The 18,477-nt window shown below is 31.0% G+C and overlaps 1 long non-coding RNA gene across 1 annotated transcript; it reads right to left on the bottom strand.

Moving 5' to 3' along the window:
• Window positions 1–725: 725 nt before the first annotated feature.
• On the bottom strand, window positions 726–7,513 carry LOC118648146. Its single transcript, XR_004965177.1, has 2 exons — window positions 7,006–7,513; window positions 726–828 (listed from the first exon to the last, which is right to left on the bottom strand). It is a non-coding gene; the product is annotated as an uncharacterized LOC118648146 (long non-coding RNA).
• Between the last annotated feature and the right edge of the window lie 10,964 nt (window positions 7,514–18,477).

Below are 18,477 nucleotides of genomic sequence, written 5' to 3'. Positions count from 1 at the left end.
AGAGTAGATATCAAAATATTAAATCATGGATAAAATTGCATTGAATAAAATTAAATCGAATTGGATAGTAGTATGGATTGTATTTAATCAAAGTGAAATATCAGATCTGCTGTATTAAATTGAATTGTGAATTAAATCAGATCGTAAATTAAATTGCATTAAAATGAATTAAATCAAGTTCAGTGGTGAGTTATTTGTAATATTGAAATTTAAATTAAATCAAATTAAATCGGGATATCAATGCACATTAACATAAATTAAATTAAATCAGATTGCAGAATATGTCACATAAAAAATAAAATAAATCAGAGTATCAGTATATTAAAACATCGGTGTATCAGAAATAAAATGTTCATGCATCAATCAGTATATCAATAAATGTCAAATAAAATATCAATGTGTCAATAAATGAAAAATAAAATATCAATGTGTCAACCAAGCTACAGCTTTAATACATTAAATTGAATTAATTATAATTTGAATTAAAGTCAATTATATTAAATTAAATGAAAATCAAAATGTCAATTAAATAGTATTAAATTAGAATTAAATTGTCAAAGTCGCAAATTAAATTGAATTAAATTAAATTAAATAATGATTGAATAATATTAAAATTGAATTAGATTGAATTAAATTTCAAAACGGCAGACTGGGGTAATATTGTATAAGTATTTATTCGGTTGTTAAATTGTTAAGTATTTAATTATTAAAATAATTTAAAATAATTTAGAATGATAGTCCAAAAGTGATTACGCGCGGCAGAGTGTTCACTTGTAGAGATTGATGACAGCTTGATTGAGATTATATAAATAAAATTAATTTAAGTTACTCACCAAAAGGTCTTCAGGGATATATGAATTATTGAGGCTGGATCCCCTTATAGTTTTATAAGTCTTTATTTCTTTCAGTTACAATGTTCCTTCTACAGTCGACAAAATGGCGGATGCTTCTTAAGATGGCAGATATGCGGTACAGTGTTGGAGTTCAGTGCGCAATGTGAACACTCAGAGAAACGTGGTGTTGTTACTTGAAAAGACCGGCGCGCAATGCTGATCCGCCGCGGCGCTCGCTTTTATATTGTTCGAGTTTGTGGGCCGTGGGGTGTGGTACGAAGTAGGAGTTGCATCATTCTCGCTTCTAATTTCAAAGGGTGCCACGGAATGTCGGCATAATTTTACAAAGGATGTACTTGCATCGGATGTTTAGTCTTTCGAGATACAGAAAAATATCATATTACATTTTGATCAAACAATTTCGCAAGTGACTCACGATGACTCATACCCGAGCGTGAGAATGGAATTTATGCATCTTATGCATATAAAATATTCATTCAAATATTATAACTGTGAAATAAATTATTAATTAATGTTTCTACGACTCATACGCTTGCGGAGGTTTTATACAATAGTATTTCTTTCATTGTAAAACTTAGTTTTTGCAAAATTTAATTGTTAATAGACGCTACACATTAATTATTTGATATTTAACAAAATTAATTATTTATAATACTTATTTGTTGAGATAATGACTCTATATGGTAATATTAATTGATACAAATAGATTTTATATTATTTAGAGTTCTGTTTTATTAAGATTAATTATTAACTGAGTCTGAATAATTGAATATGCGTACGTAGATATGTTTTATCAATAAACTAATTGTTAATTAACATTTTTCTTTGTGGTAACAATTTTTACGTATAGTAGTAGTGGTTCTCAAACGATATATGTAACTTTTATATTTTTTAAACCTTCGCAAGTGTGTTATTAATGAATATTTAGTTGCGCGTAATATTTCATTATTCAAGCGTTATAATATTTGCACATATTTCAAATAGGGGTTCCCATCTATTACAGTGGTGATCACCTTAGTGATTCGCCGCTCTTGAATTTTAGCACTTGTAATAATTTCGATGAGCTAACCTTGAAGGCTTTAGACGTTTGCAATTAATATCGTCAGTGAATATTCTACCTTAAGTAATATTTCATCGCTGGTGCATATGTGAATTTTATAATAATTTTACATTCTTCTTATAGAGGTTCGCATTTATTACAGTGATGGTCAGCCATCTTGTGTACACTGCGATAGTTTCAGTGACATGGCCTTTATTTATTAATTATGCACTTGCAAAAGCCTTAATAATTATTTCTTTAATCAAAATCGATTGTTAACTAGCTTTATGAATAAATGATAGTTGCAAAATTATGTAATTGATAAGGATTATTTATTTATAATTAAATTATTGTTCGTATATATAATATTCTATTTGTTAATTAGTATTTATGCAAAAAGGTGATTGTTAATTAATATTTATGTTTGGAATAATAATCTAGAATTTATATTAATAATTATTTAATTGTTTAAAGCATTTTATGTATTATTTAGGCTTCTACAATGGTCTTATGAATATTCTACTGTTAATAATATTTCATGATAGTGATGCAATGATTTTACATTCACCTTCACAAGGGTGCTCATGTACCATGACGGTTCTCAAGGTGAGAGACTTGTGTTTCAAGGCTTATAGTACTTATAAAGGTTTTCTGGCAGTCGTCCTTGACACTTTAAAAATTTATATCTCGTGAACGGTAAGAGATTAAGAGATGGGGTTTGGACCATCGTATAGAGGACCTCGAGGACTATGTTTGGCCGAATTTTAGTCCTCCCGAAAAATCGGGGTGGGGGTATAAATTGAAGTTTTTAAAAGAACATCATTTACGGTCGAATCAGGTAAAACGGAGCGTTTTGGCAAGTTTTCGGTTTTTGGGTAAAAAATGTGAAATTTGTCCCAAAAAATAATTGTTTTTTCCAAATTTTTGGAAACATGATTTTTAGTATAAACAAAGTCTGCGACGCTTCTTGGAATTAATTTGGCAACTCTACCTCTTATGGTTCTCGAGATATTGGCAAAAGTTTTCGGGAATTCTTGGAATTACAGCAGCATTTCCAGGAATTCGTGATGGCTGTGTATGACGGGTTTATCATTCGGTAGGCGCTTGTAACAAATGGTAAGTATACTATTGTCGGTAATTAGGGAATGGTTATTGATGGTAAGTGCAGGTAAGTTATCGACAGTTGGCCCTCTATTGGCAAAGTATACAAGTTAATGGTAAGTTTTTAATAGTAGAGGTATCCCGTTAGTCGGTAACTTATAAGATTTTAGTATTTTAATTTAATTTAAAGAATTTTTATAATAAAATGAACGATTATTGATGCAATTCCTTTACAATATTAAATTTAGGTGTCGACCATAAGGTGTATGATTAATTTAATTGAATAATTCGATATTCAATGTAGATTTGGTAATTAACTCTTATCATTATGATTTCGAACGATTGTAACCTTAAAGAATATAACATTTTATATGGTCTTAATAATTAATATAGATAAAATAGTCGTTCAAAAGTTATGAACGTTAGAGAATATAATAATATAAGTATTAACTGGTTAATATAGAGATAGCATATGATTATTAAAATAGTAATAAAATGTAAGAATATATAATGTGAGTAATAATATGAATAATAAGTGAATTATGTATTATAAAATTAACTGAATAATTAAAATAATTGGATAAGAATATAATATAAGTGTAATAAATGAATAGTAATATAAAATTGATTAAAATATAATTAAATATATGAATAGATATACGAATAAAGGAAATTCATAAAGCAAATAATTAATAAAAATTGAAAAATTTACACGGGACGTGACACTTTTCAATGGGTAGACACTCAAACGTCGATAGTTTTTATCTCTGTCAGACGTATGCTAGAATACCTAAACATCTTATACGTGACAACGCAAATCTATTAATCCTATTCAAGCAGGATAATACCAACCTGAAGCATGTATACAACGATCACGTGAATACCGATATGACGTACGATGATTTTTGTACATTGTGTCGCGATTGTTGGCAGCGTGATTATGGATTTCTAGTGATAGACAAGGATAGTGAGCTTGCTAACGGACGATATAGAAGAGGATTTAACGAGTTTGCGATACCACGGAACGATTAGTCATTATCGATACGTCAACGTTAAACAAACGTCAACATGGCTGAAAAGAAAGATATACGCGAGCATGAAAATATCGCAAAGGAGATTGAGAAAACGAGTGAATCAATCCGAAAAAAACATCGCGCCTTGAAGACCGGTAGGATCGAAGATGATATCGTGACCAAGAGACAATTTAAACCTTTAAACCTCTCATTGAACCGCTGCAAAAGATTGTTGACAATTCTAGTACACATGCAATAAAAGAGGAGCCTCGTGACGATGATGTTGAAACGTCGTTTGTTCAGAAGGATACGACAAAGAGTAAGATAAAGAGGAAACGAAAAAACACTTCGATGGATCACACCTTAAACGAATGGTACTGTCACGTCCCGTGTAAATTTTTCAATTTTTATTAATTATTTGCTTTATGAATTTCCTTTATTCGTATATCTATTCATATATTCAATTATATTTTAATCAATTTTATATTATTATTCATTTATTACACTTATATTATATTCTTATCCAATTATTTTAATTATTCAGTTAATTTTATATTATCTAATTCACTTATTATTCATATTATTATTCACATTATATATTCTTACATTCTATTATTATTTTAATAATAATATACTATCTCTATATTAACCAGTTAATACTTATATTATTATATTCTCTAACGTTCATAACTTTTGAACCACTATTTTCCTTATATTAATTATTAAGATCATATGAAATGTTATATTCTTTAAGGTTACAATCGTTCGAAATCATGATGATGATAGTTAATTACCAAATCTACATTGAATATCGAATTATTCAATTAAATTAATTATACACCTTATGGTCGACACCTAAATTTAATATTGTAAAGGAATTGCATCAATAATCGTTCATTTTATTATAAAAATTCTTTAAATTAAATTAAAATACTAAAATCTTATAAGTTACCGACTAACGGGATACCTCTACTATTAAAAACTTACCATTAACTTGTATACTTTGCCAATAGAGGGCCAACTGTCGATAACTTACCTGCACTTACCATCAATAACCATTCCCTAATTACCGACAATGGTATACTTACCATTTGTTACAAGCGCCTACCGAATGATAAACCCGTCATACACAGCCATCACGAATTCCTGGAAATGCTGCTGTAATTCCAAGAATTCCCGAAAACTTTTGCCAATATCTCGAGAACCATAAGAGGTAGAGTTGCCAAATTAATTCCAAGAAGCGTCGCAGACTTTGTTTATACTAAAAATCATGTTTCCAAAAATTTGGAAAAAACAATTATTTTTTGGGACAAATTTCACATTTTTTACCCAAAAACCGAAAACTTGCCAAAACGCTCCGTTTTACCTGATTCGACCGTAAATGATGTTCTTTTAAAAACTTCAATTTTCACCCCCACCCCGATTTTTCGGGAGGACCAAAATTCGGCCAAACATAGTCCTCAAGGTCCTCTATACGATGGTGCAAACCCCATCTCTTAATCTCTTACCGTTCACGAGATATAAATTTTTAAAGTGTCAAGGACAACTGCCAAAAGACCTTTATAAGTACTATAGGCCTTGAAACACAAGTCTCTCACCTTGAGAACCGTCATGGTACATGAGCACCCTTGTGAAGGTGAATGTAAAATCATTGCATCACTATCATGAAATATTATTAACAGTAGAATATTCATAAGACCATTGTAGAAGCCTAAATAATATATAAAATGGTTTAAACAATTAAATAATTATTAATATCAATTTTAGATTATTATTCCAAACATAAATATTAATTAACAATCACCTTTTTGCATAAATACTAATTAACAAATAGAATATTATATATACGAACAATAATTTAATTATAAATAAATAATCCTTATTAACTACATAATTTTGCAATTATCATTTATTCATAAAGCTAGTTAACAATCGATTTTGATTAAAGAAATAATTATTCAGGCTTTTGCAAGTGCATAATTAATAAATAAAGTCCCAAGGCCATGTCACTGAAGCTATCGCAGTGTACACAAGATGGCTGACCATCACTGTAATAAATGCGAACCTCTATAAGAAGAATGTAAAATTATTATAAAATTCACATATGCACCAGCGATGAAATATTACTTAAGGTAGAATATTCACTGACGATATTAATTGCAAACGTCTAAAGCCTTCAAGGTTAGCTCATCGAAATTATTACAAGTGCTAAAATTCAAGAGCGGCGAATCACTAAGGTGATCACCACTGTAATAGATGGGAACCCCTATTTGAAATATGTGCAAATATTATAACGCTTGAATAATGAAATATTACGCGCAACTAAATATTCATTAATAACACACTTGCGAAGGTTTAAAAAATATAAAAGTTACATATATCGTTTGAGAACCACTACTACTATATGTAAAAATTGTTACCACAAAGAAAAATGTTAATTAACAATTAGTTTATTGATAAAACATACCTACGTACGCATATTCAATTATTCAGACTCAGTTAATAATTAATCTTAATAAAACAGAACTCTAAATAATATAAAATTTATTTGTATCAATTAATATTACCATATAGAGTCATTATCTCAACAAATAAGTATTATAAATAATTAATTTTGTTAAATATCAAATAATTAATGCGTAGCGTCTATTAACAATTAAATTTTGCAAAAACTAAGTTTTACAATGAAAGAAATACTATTGTATAAAACCTCCGCAAGCGTACGAGTCGTGGAAACATTAATTAATAATTTATTTCACAGTTATAATATTTGAATGAATATTTTATATGCATAAGATGCATAAATTCCATTCTCACGCTCGGGTATGAGTCATCGTGAGTCACTTGCGAAATTGTTTGATCAAAAAGTAATATGATATTTTTCTGTATCTCGAAAGACTAAACATCCGATGCAAGTACATCCTTTGTAAAATTATGCCGACATTCCGCGGCACCCTTTGAAATTAGACGCGAGAATGATGCAACTCCTACTTCGTACCACACCCCGCGGTCTACAAACTCGAACAATATAAAAGCGAGCGCCGCGGCGGATCAGCATTGCGCGCCGGTCTTTTCAAGTAACAACACCACGTTTCTCTGAGTGTTCACATTGCGCACTGAACTTCAACACTGTACCGCATATCTGCCATCTTAAGAAGCATCCGCCATTTTGTCGACTGTAGAAGGAACATTGTAACTGAAAGAAATAAAGACTTATAAAACTATAAGGGGATCCAGCCTCAATAATTCATATATCCCCGAAGACCTTTTGGTGAGTAACTTAAATTAATTTTATTTATCTGATTTATATAATCTCAATCAAGCTGTCATCAATCTCTACAAGTGAACACTCTGCCGCGCGTAATCACTTTTGGACTATCATTCTAAATTATTTTAAATTATTTTAATAACTAAATACTTAACAATTTAACAACCGAATAAATACTTATACAATATTACCCCAGTCTGCCGTTTGGAAATTTAATTCAATTTAATTCAATTTTAATATTATTTAATCATGATTTAATTTAATTTAATTCAATTGAATTTGCGACTTTGACAATTTAATTCTAATTTAACACTACTCAATTGATATTTTGATTTTTATTTAATTTAATATAATTGACTCTAATTCAAATTATAATTTAATTCAATTTAATACAGCTTGGTTGACACATTGATATTTTATTTGACATTTATTGATACATTGATATTTTATTTGACATTTATTAATACATTGACATTTTATTTGACATTTATTGATATACTGATTGATGCATGAACATTTTATTTCTGATACACCGATATTTTAATATACTGATACTCTGATTTATTCTATTTTTATGTGACATATTCTGCAATCTGATTTAATCTAATTTATGTTAATGTGCATTGATATCCCGATTTAATTTGATTTAATTTAAATTTCAATACTACGAATAACTCACCACTGAACTTGATTTAATTCATTTTAATGCAATTTAATTTACGATCCGATTTAATTCACAATTCAATTTAATGCAGCAAATCTGATATTTCACTTTGATTAAATACAATCCATACTACTATCCAATTCGATTTAATTTTATTCAATGCAATTTTATCCATGATTTAATACTTTGATATCTACTCTATTTCTATTTAATATCCAACTTGTACATCTCTAATTTAACTATTATCATAACATTCTACGTTACTTTGTGCCAGATATAATAAATAATATTCAAATCACTGATTCTAATAATTTACATGAAATAATATAATAATTATTCAAAGTTCACATGCAATTTACTTGATTTCATAACGCATTCGAGACCCAACTGAATTAAATGCACACATATATATTTGATACAATAATTGATTTTCATTTATACATGTTTTATTATTGCCAATTATAACCCCGCTTATTTTACTAATTTAGATATAGAAATTTAACTGAAGTACTTCCACACTCCTTAAACCTTTATGCGATCTCCAGCATTGTTACCTGAATAAATAAATAAATAAAAATTATAAAATACGATCGCATCCTTCTACTTTTCAACAAATAATTAAATCTCATATGCCTCTATACTTTGAAACCCATAAATAATTACGCGTCTACCGCGACACGTCTGATACGGATCACCGTCTTGTGCGTCGGCTCCTTAATTAAGAAGTCGAGTTTAGTCACCCAACAGCTGGTGGTATTGGCTGACTGGAGCCCGTTGAGGGTACTCCTGGTGATAAAAAGCTAAACAAGCGGATATCTAATATCTACTTTGCACGGGACAATACCTGTACGATCCGTCGGTTCGTTAACGCAGTTCTTTCAGACAATCAAATGAATAACAATAACAATACTCCGATACTTAAATTATAAATTCAATTATATTACAAATATCCTGTCAACCTGGATCTCGGACTCTGCTTCTTTTTTTTTATTTTATTTTATTCCCGATGTGACGTGGGATACCGCCTAGCGAGAGTGGAGTCGTAAGATACGTTCACAAACCCTGATTGACAGTGATTTTCTTTTATTCTAATACGCGAAATCTGAAAGAACAATTGAGGAAGTATTCAAATGTATGTCCTACCTGTCTGGTGACTCCTGGCTCTATTTCTTTTTTTTTTATTTTTATTTTACTCCCGATGTGACGTGGGATACCGCCAAGAGCGAGAATAGAGTCGCAAGGATACGTTCACGCCACTAGACTAGTAGCGAATTTGCTTTTATTACATGAATTTTGAAATGAGCTAATACAATTAATTAATCTAGGACAAACAATTATAATCACGAGGCAATACCTCTCAATTCCCTCTTATTTCCATAGTACTTCACAAAAACAAGGTAAGACGCTTAAACACTAACACAATTAACCATTCTTCAGACGTCAAGAATTCGGCTGAACTGGCAGCCTACTTAATAACACAAGAAATATTCATCACAAGTTTATCCAATCAATAAAGTAAATAATTTTTATCCAGGTTGTAAAATCATTCAAGTCAGAGTTAAATCAATTAGATTTCATAATCGATTTGTTTTTATTAAATGACTAAACGTTAAATGAATTCATATTTTAGTTGATTATAAATAACTTAATAACATACTTATATTCATTACTTTATTTAATTGTTTCATATGCATAATTTGGATCTATCACATACTATTTTGAGTAATCAACGCACTCTTTATTTTATTTTATTTTATCTTATTATTTATATACATTCTTTAACATAATTTCTATCATTCCAATAATCACAAAATATATATATTGGTTATGTATTCAATAAATGAAGATTAATACTGATTGATAAATAATAAATACGTTTATTTAACCTGTCTCGCATCCCATTTATTTCTCTCTCAAACGCGATAAACGATCCTTCCGGCTCTCGGCGTATCCCTGGGAAATAAGCAGACGTGCTGCGGTCGCCCTAAAACAAATAAATTGAGAGCCCCGTTAGACAAAAGAACGAAAGCTGCCCCCGTATCGAGTAGTCTTCAACGGAACGTTACGAATCGGTTTTTGAAATTTTTGTCCGTAACAGTACAAACTTATGCGGCATACATTAAACGACGCGGTAGATTTACCATCGATACATGAAGAGCAGCAGCATACGTCAAACGATGCAATGGATTCAAAAGCATGGATTCGCCAGCAATAGCGTCCACGCCGCGTATGGTAGTTATACAACCAAAGTCGCTCGAGAACGAAGATGTTTTCGAAACGGCTGACGATTCGTTTGCAGCAATCGTTCGAAATCGTTTGCAAACACCAGAGGGTCGAAAAGCGTTGTCGCAACACTTTGGTCCGCTAGGTCAAGAGTACATCGGAGATTTTCTCAGCTGTCATGGTGAAAAAGAGAAAATTATAGATATCGTTTACGGTGTTTATCTGGGCAAGGATGGAATGATGCTTGATAGTAAAAAGTTTGATGTGGACAGCGAAGATAATATAATTGTCGACGGTATGCGATACATTGGCACACCGGGTCTTTATGAACTGATCTTTAAAAGATATCCCGATGATTTCCTCTACACGGAAAACGATAAACGAAAGTATAAAAACATATTGTTGGTTACAAACGGACATAAACGAAATCACGTTTCACACGGTCGATTATTGAGCAACAAGGGATATAAGTATAAATATATAATTGCACCGTTATTAAATGATAAATTTACAATTGGAAAAGGATTACCTAACGTTGTGACATTAAATGATAACGCGATCGATTACGTACACTGGAATGATCCCAACGAGCTAGTGGATCGCTTACGTTTGCTTGAAGCTTCGCGTCAAGCTGATCACAATGCTCATGATAATGAGATGTCAATAATTGAGGAACTTCGCGAGGCTGGCCTTATTATAAATTAACGTGAAAGAACGTGAAACCAACGTGAAAGTGTTACGGACAAAAATTTCAAAAAACCGATTTGTAACGTTCCGTTGAAGACTACTCGATACGGGGGCAGCTTTCGTTCTTTTGTCTAACGGGGCTCTCAATTTATTTGTTTTAGGGCGACCGCAGCACGTCTGCTTATTTCCCAGGGATACGCCGAGAGCCGGAAGGATCGTTTATCGCGTTGAGAGAGAAATAAATGGGATGAGAGACAGGTTAAATAAACGTATTTATTATTTATCAATCAGTATTAATCTTCATTTATTGAATACATAACCAATATATATATATTTTGTGATTATTGGAATGATAGAAATTATGTTAAAGAATGTATATAAATAATAAGATAAAATAAAATAAAATAAAGAGTGCGTTGATTACTCAAATAGTATGTGATAGATCCAAATTATGCATATGAAACAATTAAATAAAGTAATGAATATAAGTATGTTATTAAGTTATTTATAATCAAGTAAAATATGAATTCATTTAACGTTTAGTCATTTAATAAAAACAAATCGATTTATGAAATCTAATTGATTTAACTCTGACTTGAATGATTTTACAACCTGGATAAAAATTATTTACTTTATTGATTGGATAAACTTGTGATGAATATTTCTTGTGTTATTAAGTAGGCTGCCAGTTCAGCCGAATTCTTGACGTCTGAAGAATGGTTAATTATGTTAGTGTTTAAGCGTCTTACCTTGGTTTTGTGAAAGTACTATGGAAATGAGAGGGAATTGAGAAGTAGTAGTGCTCGTGATTATAATTGTTTGTTCTAGATTAATTAATTGTAATAGCTCATTTCAAAATTCATGTAATAAAAGCAAATTCGCTACTAGTCTAGTGGCGTGAACGTATCCTTGCAACTCTATTCTCGCTCTTGGCGGTATCCCACGTCACATCGGGAGTAAAATAAAAATAAAAAAAAAGAAATAGAGTCAGGAGTCACCAGACAGGTAGGACATACATTCGAATACTTCCTCAATTGTTCTTTCAGATTTCGCGTATTAGAATAAAAGAAAATCACTGTCAATCAGGGTTTGTGAAACGTATCTTACGACTCCACTCTCGCTAGGCGGTATCCACGTCACATCGGGAATAAAATAAAATAAAAAAAAAAGAAGCAGAGTCCGAGATCCAGGTTGACAGGATATTTGTAATATAATTGAATTTATAATTTAAGTATCGGAATATTGTTATTGTTATTCATTTGATTGTCTGAAAAGAACTGCGTTAACAAACCGACGGATCGTACAGGTATTGTCCCGTGCAAAGTAGATATTAGATATCCGCTTGTTTAGCTTTTTATCACCAGGAGTACCCTCAACGGGCTCCAGTCAGCCAATACCACCAGCTGTTGGGTGACTAAACTCGACTTCTTAATTAAGGAGCCGACGCACAAGACGGTGATCCGTATCAGGACGTGTCGCGGTAGACGCGTAATTATTTATGGGTTTCAAAGTATAGAGGCATATGAGATTAAATTATGTTGAAAAGTAGAAGGATGCGATCGTATTTTATAATTTTTATTTATTTATTTATTCAGGTAACAATGCTGGAGATCGCATAAAGGTTTAAGGAGTGTGGAAGTACTTCAGTTAAATTTCTATATCTAAATTAGTAAAATAAGCGGGGTTATAATTGGCAATAATAAACATGTATAAATGAAAATCAATTATTGTATCAAATATATATGTGTGCATTTAATTCAGTTGGGTCTCGAATGCGTTATGAAATCAAGTAAATTGCATGTGAACTTTGAATAATTATTATATTATTTCATGTAAATATTAGAATCAGTGATTTGAATATTATTTATTATATCTGGCACAAAGTAACGTAGAATGTTATGATAATAGTTAAATTAGAGATGTACAAGTTGGATATTAAATAGAAATAGAGTAGATATCAAAGTATTAAATCATGGATAAAATTGCATTGAATAAATTAAATCGAATTGGATAGTAGTATGGGTTGTATTTAATCAAAGTGAAATATCAGATTTGCTGCATTAAATTGAATTGTGAATTAAATCCGGATCGTAAATTAAATTGCATTAAAATGAATTAAATCAAGTTCAGTGGTGAGTTATTTGTAGTATTGAAATTTAAATTAAATCAATTAAATCGGGATATCAATGCACATTAACATAAATTAAATTAAATCAGATTGCAGAATATGTCACATTAAAATAAAATAAATCAGAGTGTCAGTATATTAAAACATCGTATCAGAAATAAAATGTTCATGCATCAATCAATATATCAATAAATGTCAAATAAAATATCAATGTGTCAATAAATGTCAAATAAAATATCAGTGTGTCAATAAATGTCAAATAAAATATCAATGTGTCAATAAATATCAATAAAATATCAGTGTGTCAACCAAGCTGTATTAAATTGAATTAATTATAATTTGAATTAAAGTCAATTATATTAAATTAAATAAAAATCAAAATGTCAATGAAATTGTACTAAATTAGAATTAAATTGTCAAAGTCGCAAATTAAATTGAATTAAATTAAATTAAATAGTGATTGAATAATATTAAAATTGAATTAAATTGAATTAAATTCCAAACGGCAGACTGGGTAATATTGTATAAGTATTTATTTGGTTGTTAAATTATTAAATATTTAATTATTAAAATAATTTAAAATAATTTAGAATGATGGTCGAAAAGTGATTACGCGCGGCAGAGTGTTCACTTGTAGAGATTGATAACAGCTTGATTGAGATTATATAAATCAGATAAATAAAATTAATTTAAGTTACTCACTAAAAGGTCTTCGGGGATATATGAATTATTGAGGCTGGATCCCTTATAGTTTTATAAGTCTTTATTTCTTTCAGTTACAATGTTCTTTCTACAGTCGACAAAATGGCGGATGCTTCTTAAGATGGCAGATATGCGGTACAGTGTTGAAGTTCAGTGCGCAATGTGAACACTCAGAGAAACGTGGTGTTGTTACTTGAAAGACCGGCGCGCAATGCGCGAGGAGCAAGATGTTGTTACTTGAAAAGACCGGCGCGCAATGCTGATCCGCCGCGGCGCTCGCTTTTATATTGTTCGAGTTTGTAGGCCGCGGGGTGTGGTACGAAGTAGGAGTTGCATCATTCTCGCTTCTAATTTCAAAGGGTGCCGCGGAATGTCGGCATAATTTTACAAAGGATGTACTTGCATCGGATGTTTAGTCTTTCGAGATACAGAAAAATATCATATTACTTTTTGATCAAACAATTTCGCAAGTGACTCACGATGACTCATACCCGAGCGTGAGAATGGAATTTATGCATCTTATGCATATAAAATATTCATTCAAATATTATAACTGTGAAATAAATTATTAATTAATGTTTCTACGACTCGTACGCTTGCAGAGGTTTTATACAATAATATTTCTTTCATTGTAAAGCTTAGTTTTTGCGAAATTTAATTGTTAATAGACGCTACGCATTAATTATTTGATATTTAACGAAATTAATTATTTATAATACTTACTTGTTGAGATAATGACTCTATATGGTAATATTAATTGATACAAATAGATTTTATATTATTTAGAGTTCTGTTTATTATGATTAATTATTAACTGAGTCTGAATAATTGAATACGCTTACGTAGGTATGTTTTATCAAATAAACTAATTGTTAATTAACATTTTTCTTTTGTGGTAACAATTTTTACGTATAGTAGTAGTGGTTCTCAAACGATATATGTAAACTTTATGTTTTTAAACCTTCGCAAGTGTGTTATTAATGAATATTTAGTTGCGCGTAATATTTCATTATTCAAAGCGTTATAATATTTGCACATATTTTAAATAGGGGTTTCCCATCTATTACAGTGATGATCACCTTAGTGATTCGCCGCTCTTGAATTTTTAGCACTTGTAATAATTTCGATGAGCTAACCTTGAAGGCTTTAGACGTTTGCAATTAATATCGTCAGTGAATATTCTACCTTAAGTAATATTTCATCGCTGGTGCATATGTGAATTTTATAATAATTTTACATTCTTCTTATAGAGGTTCGCATTTATTACAGTGATGGTCAGCCATCTTGTGTACACTGCGATAGCTTCAGTGACATGGCCTTGGGACTTTATTTATTAATTATGCACTTGCAAAAGCCTTAATAATTATTTTTTAATCAAAATCGATTGTTAACTAGCTTTATGAATAAATGATAATTGCACAAATTATGTAATTGATAAGGATTATTTATTTATAATTAAATTATTGTTCGTATATATAATATTCTATTCGTTAACTAGTATTTATGCAAAAAGGTGATTGTGAATTAATATTTATGTTTGGAATAATAATCTAAAATTGATATTAATAATTATTTAATTGTTTAAACCATTTATATATTATTTAGGCTTCTACAATGTCTTATGAATATTCTACTGTTAATAATATTTCATGATAGTGATGCAATGATTTTACATTCACCTTCACAAGGTACTCATGTACCATGACGGTTCTCAAGGTGAGAGACTTGTGTTTCAAGGCCTATAGTACTTATAAAGGTCTTTTGGCAGTCGTCCTTGACACTTTAAAATTTATATCTCGTGAACGGTAAGAGATTAGAGATGGGGTTTGGACCATCGTATAGAGGACCTCGAGGACTATGTTTGGCCGAATTTTGGTCCTCCCAAAAAAATCGGGGGTGGGGATAAAAATTGAAGTTTTTAAAGAACATCATTTACGGTCGAATCAGGTAAAAACGGAGCGTTTTGGCAAGTTTTAGGTTTTTGGGTAAAAAATGTGAAATTTGTCCCAAAAATAATTGTTTTTTCCAAATTTTGGAAACATGATTTTTAGTATAAACAAAGTCTGCGACGCTTCTTGGAATTTATTTGGCAACCTCTACCTCTTATGGTTCTCGAGATATTGGCAAAAGTTTTCGGGAATTCTTGGAATTACAGCAGCATTCCAGGAATTCGTGATGGCTGTGTATGACGGGTTTATCATTCGGTAGGCGCTTGTAACAAATGGTAAGTATACCATTGTCGGTAATTAGGGAATGGTAATTGATGGTAAGTGCAGGTAAGTTATCGACAGTTGGCCCTCTATTGGCAAAGTATGCAAGTTAATGTAAGTTTTTAATAGTAGAGGTATCCCGTTAGTCGGTAACTTATAAGATTTTAGTATTTTAATTTAATTTAAAGATTTTTTATAATAAAATGAACGATTATTGATGCAATTCCTTTACAATATTAAATTTAGGTGTCGACCATAAGGTGTTTGAATAATTCGATATTCAATGTAGATTTGGTAATTAACTATTATCATTATGATTTCGAACGATTGTAACCTTAAAAAATATAACATTTCATATGATCTTATAATTAATATAAGTAGAATGGTGGTTCAAAAGTTATGAACGTTAGAGAATATAATAATATAAGTGTTACTGGTTAATATAGAGATAGTATATGATTATTAGAATAGTAATAAATGTAAGAATATATAATGGTGAGTAATAATATGAATAATAAGTGAATTATGTATTATAAAATTTAATCTGAATAATTAAAATAATTGGATCAAGAATATAATATAAGTGTAATAAATGAATAGTAATATAAAATTGATTAAAATATAATTGAATATATAATAGATATACGAATAAGGAAATTCATAAAGCAAATCATTATAAAAATTGAAAATTTACACGGGACGTGACAAAAGAACGTGAACGAACGTGAAAGAACGTGAAAGAACGTGAAAGAACGTGAAACAAACGTGAAAGAACGTTGAAACCAACGTGAAAGACGTGAAATAAACGTGATAGAACGTAAAACGAACGTAAAAGAACGTAAACAAACGTGAAAGAACGTAACGAACGCGAAAGAACGTGAAAAGAACGTGAAAGAACGTGAAAGAACGTGAAACAAACGTGAAAGAACGTGAAACCAACGTGAAAGAACTAAACGAACGCGAAAGACGTGAAACAAACGTGAAAGAAGTTAGTCTAGTAGACATTAGAACTTTTTTGGGGAAAAAATTGGTAACTCAGGTTTGACTGTGCGTAAAGCACAATTAATAACGCGTAGATTAAGATAGGTTATGTTTGCCACTCGCAAAAAAGCTGGGGGTTATTACAAAATTTCGGGTTGAGTGAGGAAAAAAGTGGTTTTTTGCTTGCGCCTCGTAAACTAAAAGCGGAATCGAAAAAAGTTTTAATAAAAGTTGTAGGTATTAAGTAAAGCTACAATATATAATTTGGTACATTAAGATCGGTCGATTAGTTTGGTTGTAAAATAGAAAAACCATGAAAAATGGCCATTTCCTTAAATTGTTTATAACTTTCTTAAAAATTAATTCAAGCATTTGAAATTTTAGAAAAATATAGCTTTATGACGATGAAAAAGTGTACCAAATTTCATCAAAAAATATTAACAACTTTTCGAGTACTGTCAATTGTTTATCCAAAACGCGCTCCACTAAAATTTAATTTCTACATTTTTGAGACCATGCACAAACCCAACCAAAGTTTTTTCTCCTTTCAAAAAGTTGCAGTATCATATACCGGTATTGCGAAATGTGTGCAATGCAACTAAGTGCCTCAAATAAACGTGTAAAAAATAAGCCTAATTAACAATAAAATAATTTTTAAAATATTAACACTATCTAAATGAGGTAAAATGCATTTAAAAGATACGATTTTTCTTTAAATTTTAAAAAAAGAACTTTGTCCTGGGTTGTTCAGAAGCCGAGATAATTTTTTTTCTTTGAAAAATCACTGTTGCTACAGTTATAAATATTAAGAGCTGAAATTTTAACAGCGTCTTATTAAATAGTTAAAGTAGCCTTTCCAAAAGTTCGAAGCGATTCATGAAAATTAACCACTGTAAACGTGTTAACAAAAGCAGTATCACTCGAGAGCGGCGGCCGGCGGCATGCGCGCGCGCGCTCGTCGGCTGCTAGCGCGTGGCCAGGCGAGCGCGTACAAAATTGATCTGGCGCGTTCAAATTACTTCAATCGGCAATAACTCGGAAACTAAGCGTTCTAGAAAGACGATTTTTTTTTTAAACTGGGCTATCTCGACGAGACAAGACTAATGAGCTAAATCATTTTCTTATATCTCCTAAAATAAACGTTTTAATTAATTTCTTCTTTTTTTAATTAATTATTTCACGCGTTAAATACGTATAAATGTAGGAAATCAAATACGCACACACTCAGTTAAAATGTAAGTTTCCTTTATTACACTCGGAAGGATGTGACCTGCAGGGCTTTCTCGCAAGGACTGACCGTTCGATGCTATTCGCATGGATCGCTCGCAAAGACTGACTGTCCTTTTTTTTTCTTGTCACCAGGTTCGCGAGTCCAGCTCCGCGGGCGCTATCGCATGTCCACTCGCAGGCAAAGAAAAAAAAAGAGACGCATAAAAAAAAATGCATCTGACCTCGCGATCGCCGTACTGACCCGTCGTGTTAGCGTCGGAAAAACTTTTACGATCGGGCTTGTCCCGCGCCCGGCTCCACACTCGGCCATCCTGCTCTGGATATCCGCCCCGGATATCAGTCTTCTGAGCTGTCTTCATCGCTATTATAATCAGTTT

The sequence above is a fragment of the Monomorium pharaonis genome, unplaced genomic scaffold (genome assembly GCF_013373865.1).
Source record: "Monomorium pharaonis isolate MP-MQ-018 unplaced genomic scaffold, ASM1337386v2 scaffold_233, whole genome shotgun sequence".
NCBI classification, from domain to species: domain Eukaryota; kingdom Metazoa; phylum Arthropoda; class Insecta; order Hymenoptera; family Formicidae; genus Monomorium; species Monomorium pharaonis.
This window is presented reverse-complemented; position numbering and strand designations above follow the sequence as displayed.